The sequence below is a fragment of the Helicoverpa armigera genome, chromosome 13 (assembly GCF_030705265.1).
Source record: "Helicoverpa armigera isolate CAAS_96S chromosome 13, ASM3070526v1, whole genome shotgun sequence".
NCBI lineage: Eukaryota > Metazoa > Arthropoda > Insecta > Lepidoptera > Noctuidae > Helicoverpa > Helicoverpa armigera.
In genome coordinates, this window is record NC_087132.1 from 3,154,577 (window position 1) to 3,174,497 (window position 19,921).

At 32.9% G+C, this 19,921-nt stretch overlaps 1 protein-coding gene and 1 long non-coding RNA gene across 3 annotated transcripts in view; both read left to right on the forward strand.

The window, feature by feature from the left end:
* The first annotated feature begins 2,516 nt into the window (after positions 1-2,516).
* LOC110371531 (uncharacterized) lies at positions 2,517-3,351 on the forward strand. The gene is made up of 2 exons (XR_007511032.2): positions 2,517-2,683; positions 2,781-3,351. It is a non-coding gene; the product is annotated as an uncharacterized LOC110371531 (long non-coding RNA).
* Positions 3,352-9,260: 5,909 nt separating this feature from the next.
* Positions 9,261-19,921, forward strand: part of LOC110384451 (uncharacterized) — a 52,135-nt gene continuing 41,474 nt past the window's right edge. Inside the window, exon 1 of one of the 2 annotated variants that reach the window (XM_049840433.2) lies at positions 9,261-9,526. The gene's annotated coding sequence lies outside the window, so the exon portion shown is untranslated. The remainder of the gene's footprint in view (positions 9,527-19,921) is intronic. The other variant, XM_049840434.2, reaches the window with a different exon arrangement.

Here is a 19,921-nt window from a genome sequence, read left to right on the forward strand (position 1 = left end):
CCACCAGGGGGAAAGACAGCTAAACTTATAGCTAATTTATATGATAAATTTAATTATGTAATTCATTACACTCATTTACAGGAATGTTTGAAAAACGGACTTGTTTTAAGAAAAATCCACCGTATTCTAACATTTAGACAAGAAGAATATTTAAAAAAATATATTGATTTAAACACTAGCCTGCGTCAAGCATCCACAACTACATTCGAGAAAGATTTTTTCAAGCTTTTAAATAATTCTATTTTCGGTAAAACGATTGAAAATAAACGAAAACAAGTAGATATTAAATTAGCGACAAAATGGGTTGATGTAGATAATATTACAAATAAGCAACATGGTGCTGAAAAGCTAATTTGTAAACCTAATTTTAAATCTGTATCTGTATTTTCAGAAAATTTAGTAGCAGTTCAGCTAAAACCCGAGAAAATTTTTTAGACAGACCAATTTATATAGGCTTCAGTGTTTTAGAATATGCTAAATTACATCTTTATCAGTATCATTATAATATGAAAAGAAATACATGAATAATATAAGACTTTGTTACACAGACACTGACAGTCTACTCTATTTAATATATACAAAAGATATTTACAGTGATATAAAAAATAATTTAAAAGATTTTGACACAAGTAATTTTCATTTAGATAATCCTTATTTAATACCACGAATAAATGAAAAAGTTCCTGGACTCTTTAAAGATGAACTAGGTGGTGACGTGATCACTGAATTCACTGGTTTAAGAGCGAAACTTTACTGTTTGCTATCTTCCAAAGTACAAATAAAAAAAGCAAAAGGTATTTCAAAATCAGTTACAAATAGACTAGATATATCGCATTACAATAAGGCATTATTTCATAATGAGAGTAAATCATGTAAAATGAATATGATTAGGTCAATCAAGCATGTATTATACACACAAGAAGTGAACAAAGTGGTGATGAACAAAACGATGATAAACGATACATACTCCCAAATCAAATTGAGACATTACCTTGGGGTCACTATAAAACTCTATTTTAGTTAATGTATTATAGTTTTAGTATTGTGTATTAATAGTTTTAGTATAATGTATTAAATACTAATATTGTATTTTATAATAACTGTACTTTAATTATAAGTAAAATATACGTATGCTACTTACTCTTTGTTGATTTTATTTGTTGATAACCTGTAAACATATAAATAGACTAGTAACGTTATTTTGCCTCACTTTTCACAATGAAGTTCATCAAGCAACCCCAGACTTTAGAAATTAGTAATATAAAGTTAGAAAATCAATCACACAAAATAAAACACAGTGCACTTTTGCCTAATACAATCAGATGTATAATATGTGGTCCATCTAACTGCGGGAAAACGAATGTAATGCTCAATTTAATATTGCATGAAAACGGTTTGAAATTCAAGCATATATATTTATACTCTAAGACAGCTTTCCAGCCAAAGTATTGTTTTCTAAAACAAGTTATGAAGAATGTTCCTAGTGCTAAATTCTCGGTCTTCAATGATAATAAAGAAATAATACATCCCAATAATGCTTTAGCTAACTCATTAATGATTTTTGATGACGTTGCATGTGAAAACAAGTTAACATTCGTAATTATTTTGCAATGGGAAGGCATAAACACATAGATTGTTTTATTTATCACAAACCTATTCCAAAATACCTAAACAACTAATACGAGACAACGTTAATCTTATAATTATCTTCAGACAGGACGAGAAAATTTAAAACATATTTACAATGAGCATGTAAATACGGATATGGAGTGGTTAAAATTTAAAAAACTTTGCTCTATGATATGGCAGGATCGGTTTGATTTTTTATTAATAAATAAAGATTGCGCTCTTAATAAAGGAAGATACAGACAAGGCTTCGATACATTTATATGCCTTTAGAATATGCATATATACCCGCGCAATGGAAAAACATATCAATCGACTTCCAATAGCTGTAAATAACAGTTGCGTATGATTGAAAATCAAACGATGGATATTAATATTAAGGAACAATTAATAAAATCAGCAGATACTATAAAAAATAAAATAAAAATATTACAAGATGAAGAAGATAACGCTAATTTAAAATTTAAAAAGGCGTTTAAACCAATAACCGATCCCTTGGAAACTTTAGTTAAAGTGAATGATAAAGATATAAAGATATTTGACATTTCTAAAGATGAAAACAATACATTTGGAAAACTCAGCTCATCTCTAGATTATGAAAGTTTTAAAGAATTTATAAAAACAGACCATAGTGCACATTCTGAATATAAAGACACTCTATCAAGAAATCATGTAAAAAAGTCCACCGATTCACTAATTTCACTGAACAAAGAAGATATGATGGAAATTTATGAGAATAACATAAATGTACCATTTGGGATACGTAGTGAAAACAAAAATCTTATGATGGGAAATTCTAAGGTAACACTTTCTCTTTCAAATAACGTCAATGATTCACAAAAAACAAATATAGTCACTATAAACAATAAGCATTATGAATTAACACCAGGTTTAACCTTTAACTAGTGACGTGTAGTCTCACAGGCGTCGTGTGTTCGGTAAATTCTTAGATTTGACGATTTCCCCCCGCTTGCCGCGACCCAGCGTCTCAGTAGCTTTTGTTTTGGTGCCAAAACGACCATAGAAGGGAGCAGACGTGGCGTAAGATAAATAACAGGTTCGTAATTTTAATTTGAAATTCGATTGTAGCCTGTCAGGCTACATGTCCCTAGTTGTCAAATAAATATTTTTTCGAACAATTTTTTTGCTTTTAGTGTAAAATGACAGAAAACGCTATGAAATGTGAACTTCAGCCGTCGACTTCATCAAAAAGAAAAGTATTACGAGTGGATATGAAGAGGAACTCAATGCCCTCTTGCTAGTTTCAGACCAATCAGACAGTGAAGGTGATATTGAAGAGTTTTTGGTTTTCGACCGTGAACTTCTGCAGTTACGTGAAAGTGACCAAGATGAAGATCTAGAGGCGAACATTTCAAGCAATGTGGGGAGCGAGATCACTAGAGAAGGAGATAGCACTGATAGTTCTGATGATGCCTTGCCTCTTTCGGAATTACAAAAATCGAATTTTGAAAAAATTGCCAATGATTTATGCCAAACAGAGTGTGTGTCAGAATTTTTATGTTTTGTTTTCAGAAGTAGCTTTTATGTTTTTTTTATCTTTGTATTGTTTAATTTTTAGTAAAAAGAGTTACATTTGTCATATCATTTATGTAAGGTCTATTAAAATGTTAAAATAAGGATCTCATGTCAATTAAGGCTGAAAAGTACAAGTAAGTGTTAATTATCATTTGTGTTTAAAGTGATTATAAAAACTGATTGAATTAATTTATATTTGTTTTATTACATTCCAACAAATAAATATCAACGCATTTTAAATCATTATAATGCAATTTTATGACAAAATTTAAATTTAAAAGTAGTAGCCTGTGAGACTACATGTCCCTTATAGTGTTCTCAATTTGTCACGTCCCTAGTTAAAGGTTAAAAGAACTTTTGCTACGCAATAAACCCAACCTAAGTTTGGTAACTGAAGTAGATAAAATTGTCTACAAAGATATGCTTCATAATACACATGCACACAAACGAGACTTTCACTCAAATGGTCAAATAAAAGGAGACAAAAGTTTGAAATATCGTCAAATTATCAAACCTTTATTTTCACAACAAAATGATGTTCAAGTAGAAGAGCAGGTAATGCAACCAAAAAGTGGTGGCAACTTACCAACCTTAAAAAAATATAAAAGCAATACAGATTATGTTTATTGGGATGACCCTAATGAATTAATTGAAAGATTGAAACTCCTGATTTCTTCAAAACATGCTGGTCATACAAATCATGACAATGAAATTCTATCCATAGTAGAAGAGTTAAAAGAGGCTGGTATTATAAAAGAATAATAAGCTTTGAAATATTCTCAGTTACTTACTTTTACGGAAGATGAATGAACATGTACATGTTAATTATATTCACACAGAACAAACATCAGTCAGAGCTGATAGTAGCGTAAATATTGAGCGAATTGAAAACACTATTGAGGAATCTAGTAGAAATAAAATTATTACTGAAGAGCAATTTATTTTAAAAGTTGATGGTGCTTTTAAAAAAATTGAAGAATTGAAGAAACTAATTTTAAATTTAGACTATAGGATAAGAAATGTTGAAAAAGTATTGAGTTAAAAGAAATAGCAGGAAAATTAAACAAGCATTATGAGCAAAGTAGACGTCATAAATGAAATTCATAAATGTGCAAGAATTAACTTTCCGAGAAGGCAGGTCATACTTAAAGATATTGATGATCTTTGGCAAGCTGATTTGATGGATATGCAAGCAATTTCGAAAGTGAATAGTGGTTATAAATATATACTGGTAATCATTGACACCTTTTCAAAATACGCTTGGGCAATTCCTCTGAAACGAAAGAATAAGCAACAGGTATCAGAAGAGTTTAAAGCTCTATTAGCTAAAGGACGTGTTCCAAAAAATTTGCAAACAGATCTAGGAAAAGAATTTTATAATGATAAATTCAAAAATATTGTGAGAAAGTATAAAATCAACCATTATTCTACATATTCCACTAAAAAAGCCTCAATCGTTGAAAGATTAATAAGAACTTTGAAGAATAAACTATACAAAGAATTTAGTCTTAACGGAAATTATAATTGGTATAATGGAACACTCGACAAAAAAGTAAATGAGTACAATAACGCTACTCATAGAACTATTGGACAATCACCAGCTTCTGTAAACCATATCAATAAAAGGAACATATTGCGGAGATACATTCACCTAGCAGAATGTAGGAAGAAAACAACGGGTAGGAAATTTAACATCGGTGACTTTGTTAGAATAAGTAAATACAAAGGATGTTTTGATAAAGGATATTACCCAAACTGGTCCACAGAAATATTCAAGATTAAAAAAATACAAGAAACGAATCCAAGGACTTATTTGTTAGAAGATGCAAGATGTCGTCCTATACTAGGAGCTTTTATCCACAAGAACTTCAGAAAACCAACCATCCTGATGTATACTTAGTTGAAAAGGTTTTAAAACGAAAAGGAAACCAGGTATATGTTAAATGGCTCGGACTTCCTCCTAGTGAAAACAGCTGGATCGATAAAACAAATGTATTATAAGTATACTTAAGTGAAAAAAATAAATAATTCTAAACTGTATTTAAGGAAATACATATATGATTACTATTCATTACGGATTTGCTCTTTAAACAACTAAGTCCTGTATTTGTTTCGAATAAAATTAAATTGCATTGCTATTTCTTTGGAGAAAATTAAAGAAATAACAATGAAAATAAGACGAAGTGACATAGCAAACAAAAGTAAGCAAACAACCTCAAATAAACTCACCAGTCAAACAAGATCAGGAGCTGGTTTTAAGAAAACTCTTAAAAAAGTTGTTTCTCATACTAAAAAGCATATAAAAAATTAAACCTTCATGTAAGAAAGCATTGATGGAATTAGCTTACACAGCAGCTAAAGACTTTGCATCCGATTTTCCGATAAAATTACCCAGGATAATTCCAGTACCAAAAACTGGTGGATTTCTTCCGTTAGTACCGATATTTGCTGGATTATCTGCTGCAGGCAGTTTGGCAGGAGGTGCTGCTGGGATTGTAAAAGCTATTAATGCATATAAAATAGCCAAGAAACAATTAGCCGAATCGGAACGACACAACAAGGAAATGGAAACGTTATTGATTGGAAGAGGGTTACACCTCAAACCTTACAAAGATGGTTTAGGGATTTATGTCACAAAGAAAAAAAACTAAACTCTCGGCTACCCAATAGAGCTTTAACCAATATTGATATAATTAAGCATTCAAATAATATTCCATTCTTCCGAGGTGTATTTATGAGAGATAAATTACCGGATAAAGTTTCATCAATAGAATGCGGAGTGATCAATCTTGACTCTTCTAAAACACCGGTACTCATTGGGTAGCCTATGGCAAAATAAATGACTACATAGAATATTTCGACAGTTATGGTAACTTAAAACCTCCTAAAGAATTTATGAAGTACATAGGAAAGAAAAATATTCAGTATAATTATGAAAACATACAGCGTGATCACTTGTACAATTGTGGACACTTGTGTCTAAAATTTCTGAAATCATTTTGGAAAAGTAATAAAATATCGTAACCTAATTAAAGGTCTTTTATTATTCTATATTACAAAATTATTTATACCCTTGTAACTCACACTAATTATAAAATACTTATTTCTTTAATCATCTTCGCATTCTAAGGATGTAAGTGATGACAAGCACTAGTCGTGTTATTTGAATTATTTAAGATACCTAATCTCTTTGTAAATTTAGAATAAAATGTTGGTCTTCTATAAAACAACTAATGTGAGAGGAAAATGTAATATTTCCCTTCCTATCTTCAAAGAAGAGAGACGTCTCAAAACGATAAAAATAAAAAAGATTACAAAAGAAAATAAACAATTTCTACGAGATATTGGATTAAAATTAAATTAAAAAATGCTGCAAATAATGGATTTACCACAACATGACAACTCTATTGAGAGCTATGAGATCCATAGCTACAATCCATATACTACCAGTTTTAAAGAAAATGATGAAATCAGAATACCCATTCACCAACAAGATTTGTACTTATTACCATCAGGAAGTTCCATTTATATAGAAGGGTATGCAAGTGTATCTAGTAAAGATCCTGCAGGAAAAATAGTTAAAAAGGATGTTGTTTTATAAACAACCCCATGTCATATTTGTTTCAAGATATTAGGTACGAATTGAATGGTGTTGAAATCGATCGTATTAAAAATGCTGGTATTACAACAACCTTAAAATCATATGTCTCAATGAATGAAGGTGAAAGTAAAGCTGCTGCAGTTTGGGATGGAACTTAAATGGTACAAAACTAGAAAATGGATATTTTAGTGCTATTGTACCATTAAATAGAATACTGGGATTTGCAGAAGACTATGACAAAATTATTATCAATTGTAAACATGAACTTATATTACAACGAAGTAGCTCCGCATTATGCTGTGTGCTTACAGAAAAAAATGATAACGTAGAAATCGACATACAGAAAATACAGTGGCGTGTGCCGCATATTAAAGTTTCAGATCGTAATAAATTATTATTGCTCAAGAGCCTAGAGAGAGATCGTTCCATACAGATAGCATTTAGAAATTGGGATTTGTATGAATATCCATTGCTGCCACGAACAACGAAACATTCATGGTCAGTTAAGACTACTTCCCAGCTAGAGAAACCCAGGTTTGTGATATTTGGTTTGCAAACGAACCGAAAAGCAAACAAAAATAGAAGCTCTGCCTTATTTGATCATTGCAATGTAAGCAATATTAAATTGTTTCTAAACTCGCAATACTATCCGTATGACTCTCTTAATCTGAAATTTCATGAAGGCAAATATAGTATATTATATGAGATGTTTACTAATTTTCGTCAGTCTTACTACAACTTAGGCGTTGATCCGTTGCTGAGCTTAAATCAATTCAAAGAAATAGCTCCAGTTTTTGTGATTGATTGCTCAAGACAGAACGATTCACTTAAAACGGGACCAGTTGACGTGAGAATAGAAGTTGAATGTTCTGAAGATATTCCAGATAATACATCTGCCTATTGTTTAATTATAAACGATCGACTTTACGAATACAGACCTTTAAGTAATATTGTGAGAAAACTATCATGAATGTTATCGTTGACGTCCAAGGGTTTAAAACTGAAGGAAACAATTTTATTCCAAAAGAAATAGCAATAATGTGCAAAGGACGCATTCAGGTTTTATTGATAAAACCACCTCAACCGTTTTATACTTTGTCTAAAAAAGAACGATCGCGAATAGCTTGGATAGAAAAAAACAAAGGAATAAACTGGAACGAGGGCTTCGTACCATATTTTAACTATAAAGCTAATTTCGGTAATTTTTTTAAAAATAAATCTGTGTATACTAAAGGTAGTGAAAAAGTGGTATGGTTAAAAGATATCTTAGAAATAGATAATGTACATAATTTAGAGAGTAAAAAATGTCCTAGTTTAGAAACATTGTATAACACTTATTCAACTTCTCCAGATATTGTATGTTGTTTACATCATAACAATATATGTGCTTTAAGAAATGTATTTTGTTTAAATAAGTGGTGTGTAGAAAATAAAGTCTTTATTTAAGAACTCTATTAACATAAATAAATCATCATCTTACATTAGTTTCTAGTTTTATTTCCGGAACACCTATGATTTTAACATCAAATAATGTTATTTGCTTTCCAAAGACATAGAACAGCTCTTGTCTGTTAGTATGAACCGCTCATTCGATTTGTCTAAATAAATGCTGTTTGTAAGCAGTTGCAACATAAATAACGTACAATATATAAACGTGATATAATTATATACGGGAATGCAATTCAGGAAACATATTAAATTGAAGTTACCTAAAAGACAAGGTAAGTATTGAGGGACCACCTTTTTACTATAGATGGGTCTCTAAGTAACTAAGATAGTTGTCTTACTTTAAATAAAGGTTTTTGAATAGAAGTCTCATTCTGAATAGAGAATTCTGAATACAGTACTTATTTAGTTTAGTGAATAGAGGTCTTACTTTGAATAAAGGTTTTTGAATAGAAGTCTCATTTTGAAAAGAGAATTCTGGATACGATACTTATTTAATTCAGTGAATAGAGGTCTTACTTTGAATAAAGGTTTTTGAATAGAAGTCTCATTTTGAAAAGAGAATTCTGGATACGATACTTATTTAATTCAGTGAATAGAGGTCTTACTTTGAATAAAGGTTTTTGAATAGAAGTCTCGTTTTGAATAGAAAATTCTGAATACAGTACTCATTTTGAAAAGAGAGTATTGGGGTATCTGGATCATCATTTGATCCAGATGCCCCAATACTCTCCTACTGATGTTATTTCGGTAGTATGATTTTTCATATATTTTTTTAGGATTCCTTTTATTGTTTTAATTGAGTATTTTTTTTTGGTGTAACGATAACGCCTCTTAAAATTGATGAAATAAAAATCACCATCAAAGTCGCGCCAACTATTCGAAATTCAGCTTACAAAAAACTTCTAAAGGCGAACTTGACCGTCGAGGGGCAATTCACGAAAAAAGCTCAATCGTATTAATTGTCCCGCGAATAACAAGGCTTTTTGTGAGTCGGAGCGGGGCCGAGGCGCGCGGTCGATCGCTGCGGGCGGGGAGATGGCTCAGTGTGCCCCAAGTCGCGTTAGAAGCACCGCGCGCTCTCCGTTCCGCGGGTCAAAACACGCGGTATGTTGCAAAAAACACCCACGACGCTACAGGTGCCCTAATCGCCAGCCACATGATAAATGACAGTGTTTTTTCGACCCGACAGCCGCGCCCGACCAGTTGAGTGGTAGGAAATAGACGATACGAATAAATAAACAAAGTTTTGTTTATTCTTTTTTGTTCTTTTATTCTTCAGAGCTTCCTCACTTGCGTGCTTTTTTTGACCGTTACGTAAGTGGATAGTTTTATAGTGTGTTGTATTTAGCGAAGTTTTTATTCCATTAGTATGTAATGAGTCATTTGTGTCGTGCATTTTGTTTTGGATGTATTTCATTTGTTCCGTACAGAGACGCGTGCTCATTTTGAATGTTGACGCTTGACGGCTCTCATTAAAAGTTAAGTGAAAAGTTTAATGTCGTTAAGGGTGATTTTCGCGCATCGTCCCATTGCGCATGACCTGCGCAAGAGGTACTGAAGTACCTGCCTATGTATAAACTATATCACCTGTATTGATATACGTAACAGGGTTAAGGCAGAATTTCCTGTGACCTAGATTTTATTTTACGATGTTGCACACAATCTTTGGGGAAGTCATCTATCATAGATGCGGTGGTACTGCCATATTTTTGCTCGAACATATTTGGAATTTTTAATTTTGTTGTATTATATATAACTTTATGAACATTGTGAAGTACTTCCTTCTTAACTTTCTTACAATTATGTTATTATCTATCGTGTTGTTTCTTTGAATTAGATTGTCTTGTTAACAAATAGAATTACAGTATTTTCTATCTCCTTCTATGTGATTTTACCCAGGTCTATATACTTCTGAATAGCTCCTGCTTACTTAATACTTAGTCACATATGACTATGAGGTCTTAAAGCCTGAATTTGATTAAGTAAATCCTGCGGATTTACCAGTCTACACAAATCCACTACAATTTGATACCACAAAGTGTAATGTAAAAGGGTTTTACTATAATAACGTTGAAATGGTGCGAGATTTCTTCAATCTCACAAACTGAAAGGGAAGCGGAAAATTTTAATATAAATTTGAGTCGAAAAGTTTTTATCTAGCTCGTTCAGAATTTCCGTTTTGACTAACTAGCGTTCATAATGCGACGCAAAGGAAAAGGAATAATTTATATTGGGATCGTCCCTTTGGAAATGGATTTCTTTACTTTATTATACATGAATGGAAGTTACTTTTTAGAACGTTGATTTAGTTTGTGTTACTAGGAGTTTTTATTCGTTAAGGAAGCGTAATCACTATTTACATAGAATAAAACAAAGTCGCTTCTTGAAGTACCAAGTTTGTTTAGATCTTTAAAACTAAACTACACATTTTGATGCGGTTTTTTTAAATTGATAGACCGATAAGGTTTTCATACGATTCCTACACGTATGAAGTCGGCGTGCTTGATAAGTGCTAAATAAGTGAGAGGTAGAATGTATGAAAAAAATAGTTTGAAAAAAATATCCATAAACGTTGTTGCAATAACAGTTAATGAATGCTTTCCATCCTTAAGCACCACCAATTACAATTATTTTTCTTCGAACTAGACGATTGGCTTCCAATCTAACTAAACACTGTAGTTTGTACACACGACGGTATAAAAGTACAAATAGCTTTAACCGTGACAAAAATATTTGCTACTTCGTGCAGTTGAACCGAGGTTGGGTGGTCTGGGTGTGTCGGACATACATTTATGTTCATACATAAATACTGGCTATACTGTACTGGTATATATGGATTTTACATTAGCACGCATAATTTGGAATAAGTTAGATTGAAAAATAAATAGTAATTTAAGCATTACATCTTGCCTGAAAGACGCGCTCGCTATTCATTTGTTTTTTTAAATCTTATTTCTATTTTCGTTTCTTCCTTCTTTTGAAATAAGTATTTCTAGATATCTCATAGGATTTTATCATATGATAAGTCCATTGCAGTATAGATCATCATTATCATTATCAGCCCGAAAGAGGTTTTGTCCTCATTTAGGGAAGCCCACGTTCAGAATTCTTATCAAAACGATTACAATCTGATATTTCAATTAGTAATTGTTTATTGACATCTTTAATCCTAAAACCACACATTTCTTACGTGTAATTCATATTCTTTATTAAAACTTTTCATATCGGAATTTTAAAACTGTTTACGAGCATAATTCTCGTTCATATTGCTGTTGAGGCAGTAAAATGTTCACGCGGCCATAAAAAATCTCGATGGAGCAATTCTTAAGGAAAACTAGAAGGAATTTGGTTTTCTTGTATGTATTAAATGTATATCAAAGTGAATGAATATGGAGGATGTTAAGTGAGATGTAAAAAAATATCTTTATTCCTTTATTCTTTTTTTTATTAAGTGTTTTTGTTATATTAATTGAAGGTTATATGCAATGGCTTACATAGGTTTTTCCATGGTTCCTAGATGCATATGCAGTTTTTTTATGCTCCCTTCATTAATTTGAAAATTAGAGAGTTGTCAAAGGGGTATGATATGATATTTATAACAAGATCTTCACGTAATCACAAATTAAGTATAATAATGTTTTCTCGATAAATTCGAGCACCAATATATATTCCACTGTAAACACTAAACACGTTTTTCTTAAAACAATGTTATAAGGTCCTGTTTACAGTAGCTTTCCGATGGCCAACAAAACATTTGAGTGTTGTTTGTTTAGGCTACTGTAAGTTTACAGTGTCCTCAGGACGAATAGTTTTGTTGACCAAGTTTAGGCGAGTTTCACACTATCACCCACGATACCGATACGGTCTTGCAACCTATGGTGTTCCATGGACGGTGGAAATCGCTTACCATCAAGTACCATCTGTCTGCTTGTTAGCAACTTATCTCATAGGTAAATGGGGGATCGTAGGTATAGCAAGGCTCATTATCCATTAGTCAATGTTTTATGCTGTGGTAATGATAACGGCTATATAGACATTTTAATAACGGAAAGTCGTGTGAGGTATGTACACTATTTAGAAGTCAAGAATGGTTGAATGGCAGACTTCCATATGGAAATTAATTTTGTCATTTCGAAGGTAAAAGAACGAATAAATAAATGGCAAAAACGCAACTTACTGTTTCAGCGCGGCATGTTTCAGTGTGAGAACAGCCTTATTGTGCCAACAGTTTTATTATTAAGTTGATTGATTGAGGTTTTCATCGTAGCTAGTTGACCGCCGCACATACGGGTATTTCATCAATCTAGGCGGCCAAAAATATTTGTGTGGCTTTTCTTGTTTTAAATGATGGAAATAATATATGTGTAATATATACGGGCAATAACTTTTATAATTTCATAAAAAAAGCAATAAAACACAAATTAAAAAAAAAAAACTGAAAATAGGCTATATATTTACATACTCTTACGTACACTTATCTGCATTAGACTATATATTGACATAAACTTACATACGCTTATAAATACAACCATTACTATTTACATATTCATACATTACTTAATTAATTTACCAATAACAATACAATTTTTTCAAATTAATTCAACTCCTCGTTCTAACTTTCTGATTCTGTTGGGTTTGGTGTATACCAGACAGAAGCATGATTAATGTTTCAGGCAGAAACGAATACATCTTCTTTTCTTTATTATCCTTGAGGCACTAAGAAATGGATCTGAGCTTAAAAGAAGCCTATTTAAAATATGTCTATTACAGAACTCTAGAGAATTTCCTTCAGTAATCCTGTCTGTACGTCCTAAAATGTTTGTTCCGTGCCTCTGCTGCTTCCTCAGACTGTTGTCCTGTAGGTAACAATGCATTTTATTATATCTGACCCGTGTACAAGTACTTTGTGCAGTGTGGGTGTCATTGGGTGCCATGGGCAGAGTTTTATGTATAAACAAGCAGTTTCTTCAGCATATTTTTCATATTTTCAACTTAATTACATCAATATTATCCCTTCCGTTCCGATCTCTTCCGTTTTTCTTCTTTTGGTTCTTTCGCTTGATTCCTCAAAAGATTTACAAGGGCGACCTGGACGATTTGCCGTTGTGACTGGAATTTCGAATGTACCTTCCGGCCAAAGTTCGTTGTTTTTCAAGAAAAAATCATCTTTTTTTGTGAGATTTAATCCACCTTTGTTGTTATTTCCGATTTAAAATGAACAAAATTGATTTTCAGTGTTTTTAACTGATCTTCATTATTAAGAAGGTGGTCTCTCAAAAAACATAGTTTTTCTTCAAAATTGAGTAAATTTTCATTTTTCATAATATTAAAGAGAGGTTAACGAGTCACTATTCTCACTCCGGAAGTACACACTTATATCTGGAACAAGTAAATATTACTTTTAGACATTAAGAATTTTTTTCAAAAATTTTGCTTTTGTTGACCGTGAAATTCAATGTTCTAGGGTTTTGCGCATCCGCGGTATTCCGCGGCAATTTTTTTTAGTATTCGTTACTTGAGGGTCTATAGTTTACATATAAATTACAAAAGTTGCTGGATCTACCAGGATACTAAAACAAATAGCCTCGTAAACATACATTTCTTTAAAATAGTATCATAATTTCAGACGTGATTTCTCGACCTCTAAAAGTACTTTAAAATAACACAAATTTTAATAAATTTATTACAAGTAGATCATCACATACCTGTTCTATCCGAATCCATTGCTACTTTTCACTAGGTAAACACAGAAAACTTCAGTTTAACACACAAAGTTAACGATTTTGTAAATAGCCGACAACGGACACATGCACAAGAATCAATGATCAACTTTCGACTGATTTTTCCGGAAAACGGGCAACGGAAAAAGGGTGGGGGTGGCAGTCTATTGTTTCCTGGAATGTCCCCTGCCTCAGGTGATCAATGAAATTTGCGTTCCTAGAATTTTGTTATTTTGACTTTTGGCCGCCTAGATTGATGAAATACCCGTATGTGCGCCGTTTTCAATTTTGTGGTTTGCTTCCAAATGATGCAAAATTATATAGTGATCGACGATTTTGTGGCTTCAAACAGACTTATTGGTAATTAAACTAACTGGTTTCATGATTTTAACTATTGGAGCTAAACATACAATGGGATAAGTCCTCAATTTTTTAAATATTTTTAGTTGCATAGTAAAGAATAGGTTTCATAAGGCATGTTAAATTGGTGAGTTCTAGATGTCACTTGAACATCATTACAGGTAGTAAAAAATGTACAACTAGTTTTACCAAGATATATCCAGGAACTGGCTTAAGGAAGTCTGGTCATATAGGCGCTCCAGGTCAATATTGAAACTCAGCTGCTTCCACTTAGACTGGAAGGCGGACAGCTACATAGTTGGGGAAAGGCTAGGCAGATGATGTACTGATAAATTAAGTGCTATTTTGTGCCTACCACTTCCATCCATTAGAATTGTAATATTACTTTCACTCTTCTGCAATAAAATCACCCCAACGAAAATTGAATCGACGTGAAACAATGGTAGAATCCACCATTGTTGTTCCCCGACTCAATTTTCATTTCACACTCCCATACAATTTAATTCACTCACAAAATCAACAAGCTCGCACAATTCATTAATTCTAAAAGTACATATCTACACAAATTAGCGGTGCGTGCTCTACATCTTTGTGACTCTACGTAGAGCTAGGTAGAATCGCGTCGATCCATGGAGAACAAAATGATTAGTGGAGGTGCCATAACAGAAAATCGCCTAAAGAAAGTAGCGTGCCAAAATGCGAGTGAGAAACGTCTTCGACCATATACGCCTCGTTTGGACCCGACCATTTTTTGTAATACCAAAAATCATTGACAGACGTCATAATCAACCCGAATGCCTCGTTAGTTCACTCGTAACTTGTTTTGGTCATGCACACCATACAAATTTGACCTAGAAGAAGGCGTCTGACCTACCTGCATGATGGCATCTCCATTCCTGCCTTACTCCGTGTTTCAGCGCAGGTGCGGTACAGCTCATAATTATTACACTGTGACACGTCTAATTACAAGCGCGCTGTATTTTCTGGTTCGTTGGTAGAGTTAGAGGTAGATTGTTGATTTATGCGTGCAAATAGATATTTCATTACAAGGTTTTGATGAGGAATTTGTGGTAGAAGATGATGCTTGATAGGGATGGTAGATTGTTCTTAAAGATTTAGCAAATGTTGACAGTTTACATATTATTAAGTGAAGTACGCACTATGATAAACGAAAAAAAATATTCTCTAGATACTTGTTTAATATGAAAACTTAAAAGCACATTTACTAAAATATTTTTCCATTGAAACTAATAAAACCACAGAAACCACTCACTATTATGAGAACCGAAGAAAACTTTTACAGAAAAATGGGTAGTTCAGTGAAGTTTTCTTCATTCTTATAAAATTCAAAAGCCACTCCGACATCTTCAAGCCGTATGACGTACAATCAACATTTACCCTTCAATTCAGCGCATACGAAACTCGAAGTAACACATTCCTTTACCGTAACGAGAGCCAGTTTTAAAAGAACCGTACGTTCGTCCCTAAGGCGTAATACCAGGGTTGGTATGCACATCAATTTCCTTGAATATTCTCTAACGTTGCACGTTGGCGCTTCTCTTAAACTCATTAAAAACATAACATCATGCCTGTTTTCCTTGAAAGGTTGCGCAGAGGTTAGGTTAACTAGTTACGGTGAAATTCCATGGAAATGGTGACTGTACAGAGTTTGAGAGAACTAGAAATTATAAATTGTAATCGTACATGTGTGGCAAATGTTTCATATCTTAGGATTTCAACGATATACATAATAATTTATAGTTGGGGTCCATATTGATTCTAGACTGTAAAATGTACCAACTGTATAACATATGGAATGCTAATAAAGAATTGAGTATTGAGTAATATGAAGTTCTCAAGTTCATAAAAAGTTTGTAGGTAGTTTGTACTGATGAATAATTGACGTATCCACAACATCATGATGATGTAGTGCTAAAAGATCAGATTGTTACCAAGCTTATCTATACCCAGCTTGACCCCACAAGCAAAGGTTCAACAAACTAACAATATCACAAACCTGCGAACCATCACTAAAAAGATAGCTGCCTAAAAAACCTTTGGTGATATCAAAGCGAAATGTATTCCACCGTACGGTACGGTCCAAGCTTAATTTTACGGGTGGCGGCCCTAGGTAAAAATAAATTCTGCGGCCGCTGCGAAGCGTAGGCGTGGAACTTCGTGTCAGGCACGTAATAGGTGAAAAACTGGCCAAGTGTGTGTTGAACCAATTGTAGTGAAAGGTTCTGAAAATAGTTTTGTTAGTGGTCTTTACTTTTGTGACCGGTAACCATACAAAACATTGCATTGCAGAAATGCGATTGATGTTTCACAGAAGAATACCAAATATGAAACAACATTTTTTGCAATCCCTATTTGAATCTGTTTGATCCATATTTGATATCCCTATTTTAGGTTGCGGATATTCTTTAGAACTACCTATAGGTACCTACTTTAAAATGCCTATCTCTGCGCTCCAAATCTGTCGTGACTAGAAATGCCGAAACTAAAACGGTTCCTCTAAAAACGATCTCTAAAATCCTCGCGTCACTGAACCATCCGCCAGCGCTTTTTGTTGGGCACTACTGCACAAGCACTCTGGCACAACAAACGCGTGCTAAGCGTCCATACAGTTCCCACTCCCGCCTTTTGATTCCACCAGTACCCTCCATGACGTCAGTTTTTCCTCACCCGATCCCCGACGAAATCTGATGACGAGTAACCCAACTGGTTGATAGCTCGCTCGCTCGCAGCACTCTCGCATCCCATTTTCCCGAATCATAAACGATGCATACGTTCCATCGATAATCGATAAAGTTAATCGCATATCGATGTAACTTTAATTCGATTCGTAATTAAATTGAATTACCCAAACAAAAATGTGTTCGTTAAGCTTTTAAATTGGATCAGTGTTGTATAATTTGACTTTATGTTTCTGCTTGGTTGGGCTCGGTTTATAGGATTGTTTTTCCGATTTTCTTTCGGAAGACTTTAATAACGGCTTTTGAGAAATTGAGATGATTATGATACTGGTATCGTTTATTTTGAATACATTTTGTTTATTTTCCCCTCGATCTGAAAGTTGTGATAACAAAACATTGTTATTTAGCTTTCTGCAGGAAGAAAGCAATTGAGAGTTGGTTTAAGCGAACTTTGTGTTTGTTTGTTTTGATACTTTTTTGTGATTATGGTTTTAGTACCGGTAGACTTTACCCGCAGTGTTATCTAGTTAAAATACTATTTTGTGAAGTATCTTCTTGAGTACCTACCTAATTAATTTATCAATCCAGTTAGCTGAGGAGATCAATTTGATTAAGATAGGAATGTCTACTGATTATATTATTGTTGTTCTAGCCTCAATAATATGCGTTTGGCATGTCGGCATGCCGTGCTAATTTTGCTACTCAGTAGGCAATGGCTTAGGTAATATTGTGTTACATTCAGCTAACTACAATATATTTTACACGTAAATATAAAAATAAAATAAATTAATATACTCACAATTGCAATTTTTATTTATTTTTTCAAAGTTTATAGCTACGATTTAACCAGCAATTTTAAATATTAGGGCAAAAAGCTGAGTTTAAAACAAAGTCTTAGTAAAAGTATTTATATTTCAAATTTTCAGTAAGCCTTTAGGTAAAGTTTCAGTGTTTATATTGTAAACTTTTACAATAGACGTCTTACTCATTGGTTTTAAATTATCATTATGTGGGCGAGAAAATCCTATTAAAAATAACATAGTAGTATTATGCATACTTTATATAAGTCTTTAAAACCTTTATACACACTTTTTTTGTGTGTCTTAATTGCTTATGCGGAATGAACTGGTTATTTATCTACCTAACCTCCATTCCAGCATATGTATTATTCGAGATAGGTAGTAAGTAGATTTAATTCTTAATTTCTTTATTTAATTCTTAATCAAATCAAAGGTTCCGAATGAATACTTGGACGCCGTAACAAAAAGGCAGACGTGCTTTTACTATATTAGTTAGGATTTTTCATACTAATGATTCTCTTTACTTTACTCGTTACACCATTAATTAGCGAATGTCGTGTTAAACAAACATCTGCACTGTTGAAGGTTTCGACATTTTCAGAATTAATTATTACAGGCTATTATGTAAAACTATATTAGAGTTATTAGTAGTTATAGGATAAAAACGCCTACATACTCGTATTTTCGACTTAATACCTAATACGTTTACAAAGTTTCATTAAAACTGTTGCTACAGGATTCTTATCCAAACGTTTTTGACATTCAAAATAAATCTGAAAAACTACGCATTACTGTATTGGTTCTAGTGTAATCTTATACTTTTTGTGGAATTTTAATTTACTTTTAGGCGATCTTGATTTTAAAGTGCATGTCATATAAAATGTTGAATAGTAAAGTTACACCGCAATAATGTTTACATGAATACCTCCCTTACCTAAACTCATTGAGTCTACACACCGCAACAGTAAATTAACCTCCAAATCCACTAGTTCACCAACGCATCTACAATCTACATCTTAACGAAACATCCAGGCTTGATTACCCCGTACTTTATCTAATAAGGCTTTAAGGGAATATCCGATGAGGCTTTCGAACCATACTGAGTCGGTTAAAAGAGCTCCAACGGTAATATCCCAAGATTACGGCAGACTTAGCCTTAACAAAAGGCCTGTGGGCTTGAGACCCTATAAGTATGTACATTTGACGAAGTTAAAGCTTCGTATGGAATGTTCGAGATAGAAAATTAGGGGATTAATTTAATTTGATTGCGTAGGTGGGGTTTATTTTGTGGTTTTAAGTGTAAATAGATATGTTATTTTACTTATTTTTCAATTCATAAATTGGTTTTTATTTGAGGATTATCTACATAGGTTTATAAAAAAAATATTGTCTGGTTTACTTTAAACGATAACTTTATTTCGATCTCTGATCAGTTCCTAATTTAGATCAAGAAGATCTGCAAAGCTCCATTTAATATAGAAACCTTTGATTTATATGGTTGTAATATCTATTATTTTTCCTTGTACTATAATTTTCTATTACCATATAATGTATTAATAAAACTTCTACCCCTCACATACACACTTTCTCCACTCAGCAAAAAAGTAAAGAAATATGTTGTGGGGCTTGTCATAAGTCTCCCCTCGTTTTCCCATAAAACTGCCATGAAACTAAAGAACCTTTAACGCTATAACAAAAGACCCTTTCGTAAGCGACGTATTAAATTATATCAGCTTGAGCTATACACAGAAGTATGGAGGAAGTACTCATGATACCATAATAAAAAAAATACAGAAGTCTCTTATGGAATTGCCGAATAGTGGCTGGATATTAATGAAATTTGAGAATAATTATGAAGAATTTATTTTTTGACACTTACTGCTATGTCAGCTTCGTAACGTTTGACAAAAAATACAAAAAAATATATTTTACAACAACTTGTAGACTAACAGAGTACATCCCGATAAAATAATGGTTTAGAATTGCCATTAATTCCCGCCTGGGTTGACCAACGCGCGAATCAAAAAGTTTGTGTCTTCTTACACGCGTATTTTCAAGACTCATCACTTGAACAAGTAGTTGTGACTAAAGGCTTAAAATCCTAGTAAATAATCCGCAAGTATGAAAGCT